This window comes from Canis aureus, chromosome X (assembly GCF_053574225.1).
Source record: "Canis aureus isolate CA01 chromosome X, VMU_Caureus_v.1.0, whole genome shotgun sequence".
In the NCBI taxonomy this organism is placed as follows: domain Eukaryota; kingdom Metazoa; phylum Chordata; class Mammalia; order Carnivora; family Canidae; genus Canis; species Canis aureus.
In genome coordinates, this window is record NC_135649.1 from 30,063,984 (window position 1) to 30,071,606 (window position 7,623).

At 38.7% G+C, this 7,623-nt stretch overlaps 1 pseudogene; it reads left to right on the top strand.

Moving 5' to 3' along the window:
• The first annotated feature begins 6,224 nt into the window (after positions 1-6,224).
• Positions 6,225-7,284, top strand: LOC144308028 (glyceraldehyde-3-phosphate dehydrogenase pseudogene; annotated as a pseudogene).
• The last annotated feature ends 339 nt before the right edge of the window (positions 7,285-7,623 follow it).

Here is a 7,623-nt window from a genome sequence, read left to right on the forward strand (position 1 = left end):
AGTAATTCTCACATTCTTAAGGGTTAGAAATGTGTTAGAATTATAAGTACATTAATTTTTTGGCTAATATTTATTTAACATATATACTAATATGTATTCAAATAATTTATTACTATTTGCCTTTATTATATTTTCCTTTTCAATTCTTATTGTTTCATTAAATCCCCAAATAATGAAAGTGGATCAGAGGTGCAAAATTTGTATGTCAAAACATGAAAGTAATGGTTTAAATAGTGATATGAATACTGCAGCTTAGAACAGTCATAAATGCATAAATATCTACACATATAAAGTCAGATTCTGTATGTGGAAGTACTTATGGCTTTGCATGTTTAATGTTTTTTTTTAAGATTTTATTTATTTATGAGAGAGAAAGAGAGTGGAGGGAAGAGCAGAGGGAGACGGATAAGCAGACTCCATGCTGAGCACAGAGCCTGACGCAAGACTCCATCTCACGGACACTGAGATCGTGACCTGAACCAAAATCAAGAGTCGAACGTTTAACCGAGTGAACCACCCAGACACCCATACATGTATTATGATTTTAAGGAAACAAACAAAAATGATGGGGTGGGATGGAGATGAATTTCTATGATTTTAAACAACTTGTTCAACTGGCATACTTCAGCAGTGATCCATTATCATGAATTTCCTATATATAACCTATCATTTCAGAGATAAGATAGCTTGCTTATTTAGATGTTGAAAATAAAATAGCAGAATTGTATAAAAAGACTCAACTGTGATACAAAGAGCTTGATTACCAAGAGTTTGATTCCTTTGAATTACTTTGTAACATTCTTTACTCATCAGAGAAAGAAATCAATGACACTTCTTTGAGTATATTTTATATTTAAAAACCATATCCAAATGTTGCAAAAGATTAAGACACATTTTATAGAATTGAAAGAAATCAGAGAGTAGATTAGCAATCCATTTATATCTGTCAAGCAGTGTGAACATGTAATCATCCAGCCTTTACATATGATATGTTCATGAATTTAGCTACTGACAAAGCGCTGAAAGCATTCTTAAATTGAGAGATATCTTTTTAATAGTTTTGGGGTAGAAGCTTGATACAAATATCTACAAATATTTGATGGAGTCATGACACATAATTATATTTCATAAGACTGAAGGAAAGTTAAAATTTTTCAAACTTCACAGAAATAAAATCTAAGATGCCTCAATATAAAATCTAACCTACTGGTCAGTCTATAATTGAACAGGCTATAGATGCACCTGTGAAAGTCTGCAAACAATACGTTAATTTAAGTTGTTATGTTATTTTTTTAATTATAATTACTTTTTATACTTTCCTAAAAGTAGCAGAGCCACATGTAGCAAAAACCCTCTAACTGTTGAATATGCCTAAATTTCAGCAAACATGGGGCTAGATGAACCTCTTAATTCAAACTCTCTAAATTGATTATCTTCTCTTAGTCTTTCTATCTCAGTAAGCTTTCTTTTGCCTCTATTTCTTCTATGTCAAAATCCTGCTTCTACTGAATTATTTTCCTGAATCCTTCCTTTTTTCACTCTAAACTAGAACACCTTGAATCATCTAATGGTTTCTATTCCAGCCTCAAGCTTTCTTCAATTCATACTCATATATGCTCTATGCATATGGACACGAGGTATCTAACATAACAGTACAAACCAAAGTATTTCATAATATAGCTATAGCTTCCATGTTTTTTTAAAAGGCTCTCTACTCCTTTACCTTAGCTAATTTTGAAATTAACATAGTGTGTGTTCAGATAATGGTGTTAGCTGTCTTTTAACAAATACTGAGGGATTGCTATCACATTTAGGCAACCTGGATTTAAAAAAAAAAAAAAAAACGACAAATTCAAGCTTCATGTGGGTTAATGACACAGAGGAAATCTGTTCCTCTGCTTAATATGAAGCCCTAAAGCTAGATCAGCTGTCTCAAAGGGCTCCAAACTTTACTCTGCCCTTAATCTTACTAGAGATATGAGTTTATATACCTATAAGAATAGCATCATATTAGGTAAAATGGAGTTTCACTTAACTTTCTACTCTCATACATTTTTCCTCTTACTACTCTATTTTCTCACTGTCCAACTGACTCTCAGGTCTTTTCACTGTAATCTCTAGGACAACTGTTAAGCACTAAACCAATCCTGCTACAGCTTTAACCTCTTACTGAACACTCCCTACAACTTCCTAAAGTAATTAGAATCAAGCTTTCCCCCTAAACACCTAAGGTGTATTCCAAGGATGATTTTACATCCTCATCTCTCTTTGATATTGCATAGTGTTCACCATCCTTCTTTTTTTTTTTTTTTGAAGATTTTTATTTATTTATTCATGAGAGACACAGAGAGGCAGAGAAACAGGCAGAGGGAGAAGCACACTCCCTGAGGGGAGCCCCATGCATGACTCAATTCTGAGACCCTGAAATCATGCCCTGAGTGGAAGGCAGACATTTAACGACTAAGCCACCCAGGCATCTCTTCACCAATCCTTCTTAATATTGTTGCTCTCTTGGCTTTTATAACACTTTTCTCCTAAGATTTTTAATTTATTTATTTGAAGCAGTGGGGAGAGAGAGAGCACATTCAAGCAGTGGGGAGGAGCAGAGAGAAAGGGAGAAGCTGACTCTTCGCTGAGTGGAGAGACTGATGCAGGGTGATCCCAGGACCCTGGGATCATGATCCCAGCTGAAGGCAGATGCTTAACTGAATGAGCTGCCCAGGTGCCCCTATAATAACACTTTTCTTGTAGGACACAGAGTATTTAACATAAAAGCATATACCAAGACAGTTCATGATCATAGCTATATCTTGTATTACTTTATTATTCCTCTTCCACCCTTATAATGCCTACTATTGTGTTAACGTGTTGTTCGTTCATGAAAATGTCCATTGACTAACTATGATACTTGCACTTTAACCATTGCCCATCCCCAGAATTCTCTCCTTGGAATCCCCCTCTCCTTCTTACTCCTCACTCTCTTCTCTCAGCCATCTCATTCATTGCTAAGAATTCTATCATCACCTGTGCACCAATAACTCTAAGAGCTTCATTTATAGTCCAGCCCAATTCCCAAAACTAGATTTTCACACCCTCCTATTTAATGACATTTTCACTATGTCCTATACATAATCTCAGTATGTTTAAAACTAAATTTATAATAATTTTCCTCCAACCCCAGTCAGACTAAATCTGCTTCTCCTGTATTTGTGATCATGATAAATGTACCACCACACACTCAGGAATCCATATAAAAATCTAATGCTTGTCCTACACTCCTTTCTTTTATCACTGATAGTTGATCATTAACTCTAGTCATTTCAACATCATAACCTGAGTTATTGGCCCCACACATTCCACCCTCACAGCCCCCTATTTACCTCTCCTGGATTATTACAATAGCCTTCCTCTCAATTATATGGCTATAGGAATTTGCATTTTAAATCTGTACCTGTCACTGCCTTCAGAGACTGATCTTTTAGTACATATATCTGCCCCAGTGGCTGCTTCACTTATAATTGTTCAATGGCTTTCTATTATCTACAGGCAATGTTCAAAGTCTTTAGCATGGCAAAGAAAGATGATATGCCACTTACCTACATGTTCAGCTTCATCTACCACCACTCACCATACATATCCTATGCTCTATATCTGCTTTCTTATGGCCAGAACTGTACACTTTAGAGTTGTACACTAAAACAATTAGTTTGGAACAAGCACTGATGTTGTCCTCAGGGAGAACTAGAGTGGTAGAAGCTCATCATATTCTCTGACTTCTCATATCTTGGAAAATTCTATTACCACTGAGGAGTCACTTGAGACAGCTTTTCACTCCACAGCAACAATACCAAGAAAGGTGTTAATAAGTAAAAGATTTACTGAATTCACCTCTGACTGAAGCTTTGCAAGTGGCTTGAAAGAAGGTTTCTGTAGGCTCCTTAGTTTCATGGGAGCACTAGCTTATAGCTGAGCAAGATGACATTTTAGGGTCTAACCATTGGTCTGGAATCAGAAAAGGCTAGGTTACAACCTTTCTTCTGTCACCTAACTTCTTTGAGTATCCAGGTCACTAAAATGAGGATAACAACAGATAATTTGTGGTTGATATCAAAGTTTCTCATGTACTGCCTGCAAAGGTGTATTTACTTAGGGCCATTATATAATAGTGTGGACAAATTGGAGATGCTATGGTTTTAGAGGACAAGATAGGCATGTAACTCCTTTTTCACATAAAAGGAAAATATATAATATTTTTAATAATACATGCTCTATGAATTCGCATTTATATGTGTCTCACTCTAGACTGGGAAAGGTGGTTACAAAATATTAAAACACAGGCATGGTGTGTTTTAGAGACCTAGGTTATGGTTTAGGGAGCAGAGACCAACACCTGAAGCAAAGCTCTCATGCATATGCATATAGAAAGGACCAATTTCAGGTTCCCAACGCAGCAATTCCTCTCCTCAGTTATTTGCTATGCACCCAGTTCCAGGGTAGAGCCAATTGAAAGTAAAACCTTTTTCTCAACTTCTGGCTACTTGTCCCAACCAATAAGGAGTAGAAAGACTCTGGGCAGATGACTAGGATGATTCAATACAGGCTGATAATAGATGATAACAGTCTTTTTAATGAATATCCTTCTGCTGGGAAACATGGGGATATAAAGCTGGCAGAAAAAAGAAAGCACAGGGAGTTCACAAAAAATAAAGTATTTAATAAATTAAAAACACACACACAGAGGAATTAATTGTGAGAGTATTTCTCTTCTCTGGGACATCTTCGAAATTTCTGTAGACTCTTTCCAAACAGTGGAAGTGGTCATTGATGCTAAATGATCATAACGTGTTACTAATCATCTTGGAAGGGAATTGTCCTCACTTAAGCATAAAGCTTCCACATTCAGTAGAAAGGGGCCAAGCACTTTGGGAAACTAAAAAAGTATCAAAGAACAAAGCTCATGAGGTTGCTATTGCCCTCAGCCTTATAGAACATCCTCAGGAGTTGCATTTGACCATTTGTTCCCCTAACTAACCCAGCTGCTCTCACCAGGATATTGTTCTGTCCTAGGAAACTGCCTGGTGTGTATTCTATTTTGGAAGTACACTTATCATAGCTCCTGAAATGCCATTTTGCCTTCGGAAACATTCACAAGACCTAGCATTCAGAAGATAGAAAGATTTTTGAAAGCTTGAAAATTCCCCAGTAGGAGCTCCAATTCTCAGAAAGCCATAAAAGAATGCAGGCTTGACCACAGCTAATATAACAACAACAACAAAACTGAAAATATCACTCAAACCATAATACTGTGATAATATTATTATAGGATGAAAAAGAATAAGTATTGTCATTGTTAGCTATCCTGTATTACTTCCTACTTCCTGCTAGTACTTTACATTGATTACCTCAATTAATATTCACAGAAGCCTATATAAGTGTAGACACTGCGGCTCAGAGACGATAAGGTAATTTGTCCATGGCGACCCAATTAACAAGATGGCCAACATGGGATTTGAACTCAAAGTGTCTGCTCTTTCCATCATCCTAATGCATTTGAGTCCCATTCAGGAATGGAGTTTAACTCCTGAAACAGGTAGAAATGTGATAGATCCTTAAAGTAAGCTGAGCTCTGCATTTATATGGTGCGGAAAGCAGTTTTTTCTGACATTTTGTATATGCTATATTTTATCCACAGGCATCTTTTGCTTTCAGGGTTTCAAGAGAAAATGGTGCAAAGTTATAGAATTCTGAGAAGATATTAATAATTGATTTGCACCTGCTATATGTCAAGTACTTTATACATATTGCTTCTTATTTTTAGGACAGCCCTTCAAGTTATATAGCACCATTGCCATTTAATAGATGGGAAAACGGAAGCTCAGGAAGGTGATTTTACAGCTAGAACCCAAGTCTCTGTATTCCAAAGAGTTTTAACGCCTACTTTGGTGGTTTAGACACTGGAGGCATTTTGGTGCTGATGTTATTTTCCCCATTTCCTTTACTGAAGCAGCTTATGTCATAAATAATATTTATTTTATAAAACCCTTTCCAGAATTACTAGAAGAAAGGCAGAATAATGAAATCCTGCCTTTGGTTAGGTCAAATTTAATTTTTGCCAAATGAGCTGAATCAATCAATTATTGTAATAAAATCTGGCTCTCTGCCCCTCCCCGTTCGACAAACAGCCACATCTTCCGGTGCGGTGCCAGCCACATCCCCGAGACATGATGGTGAAGGTCGGAGTGAACGAATTTAGGCATATTGGGCGCCTGGTCACAAGGGCTGCTTTTTAGCCCTGGCAAAGTGGATATTGTTGCCGTCAATGACCGCTTCATTGACCTCAACTACATGGTGTACAGGTTACAGTATGATTCTACCCATGGCAAATTCCACAGCATGGTCAAGGCTGAGAATGGGAAGCTTGTCATCAATGGGAAGTCCATTTCCATCTTCCAGGAGCAAGACCCCGCCAATATCAAATGGGGTGATGCTAGTGCTGAGTATGTTGTGGAGTCCACTGGGGTCTTCACCACCATGGAGAAGGCTGGGGCTCACTTGAAGGGCAGCACCAAGAGGGTCATCATTTCTGCTCCTTCTGCTGATGCCCCCATGTTTGTGATGGGTGTGAACCACGAGAAGTATGACAACTCCCTCAAGATTGTCAGCAGTGCCTCCTGCACCACCAACTGCTTGACTCCTCTGGCTAAAGTCATCCATGACCACTTCAGCATTGTAGAAGGCCTCATGACCACTATCCATGCCATCACTGCCACCCAGAAGACCGTGGACAACCCCTCTGGGAAGCTGTGGTGTGACGGCCGAGGAGCTGCCCAGAACATCATCCCTGCTTCCACTGGTGCCACCAAAGCTGTGGGCAAAGTCATCCCTGAGCTGAATGGCATGAAGCTCACTTCATGGCCTTCCGTGTCCCCACCCCCAACATGTCAGCTGTGAATCTGACCTGCCACCTGGAGAAAGCTGCCAAATATAACGACATCAAGAAGGTGGTGAAGCAGGCATAGGAGGGCATCCTGAGCTACACTGAGGACCAGGTTGTCTCCTGCAACTTTAACAGTGTGACACCCACTCTTCCACCTTCGACACTGGGGCTGGCATTGGCCTCAATGACAACTCCGTCAAGCTCATTTCCTGGTATGACAATGAATTTGGCTACAGCAACTGGTGGTAGACCTCATGGTCCACATGGCCTCCAAGGAGTAAGAGCCTCCTGGACCACCAGCCCCAGCAAGAACAAGAGGAAGAGAGAGGCCCTCAGCTGCTGGGGATTCCCTGTCCAAACTTAATCCCCCAACACACCAAGAATCTCCTAACCTCCAATTTATATCCCAAATCCCCTGAGGAAGGGGAGGGGCTTGGAGAGCCCTACCTTGTCATGTACCATCAATAAAGTATACTGTACCCAGCCAAAAAAAATTATTGTAATAAAATCCAAGCCATAGTTTGTGTTATTTGCCAAAAGCTGAATTATTGAAATATACTGATATAAGATATAGAAGCTCAGAAAAAGGAGGCTTCTTCATTATCTATGGGCATCAAATGCCAAAAAATACAGATTTTTCTTTTGCTCCGTCTTTCTCTTGATTATACAGTAACTGGTTTGTAACA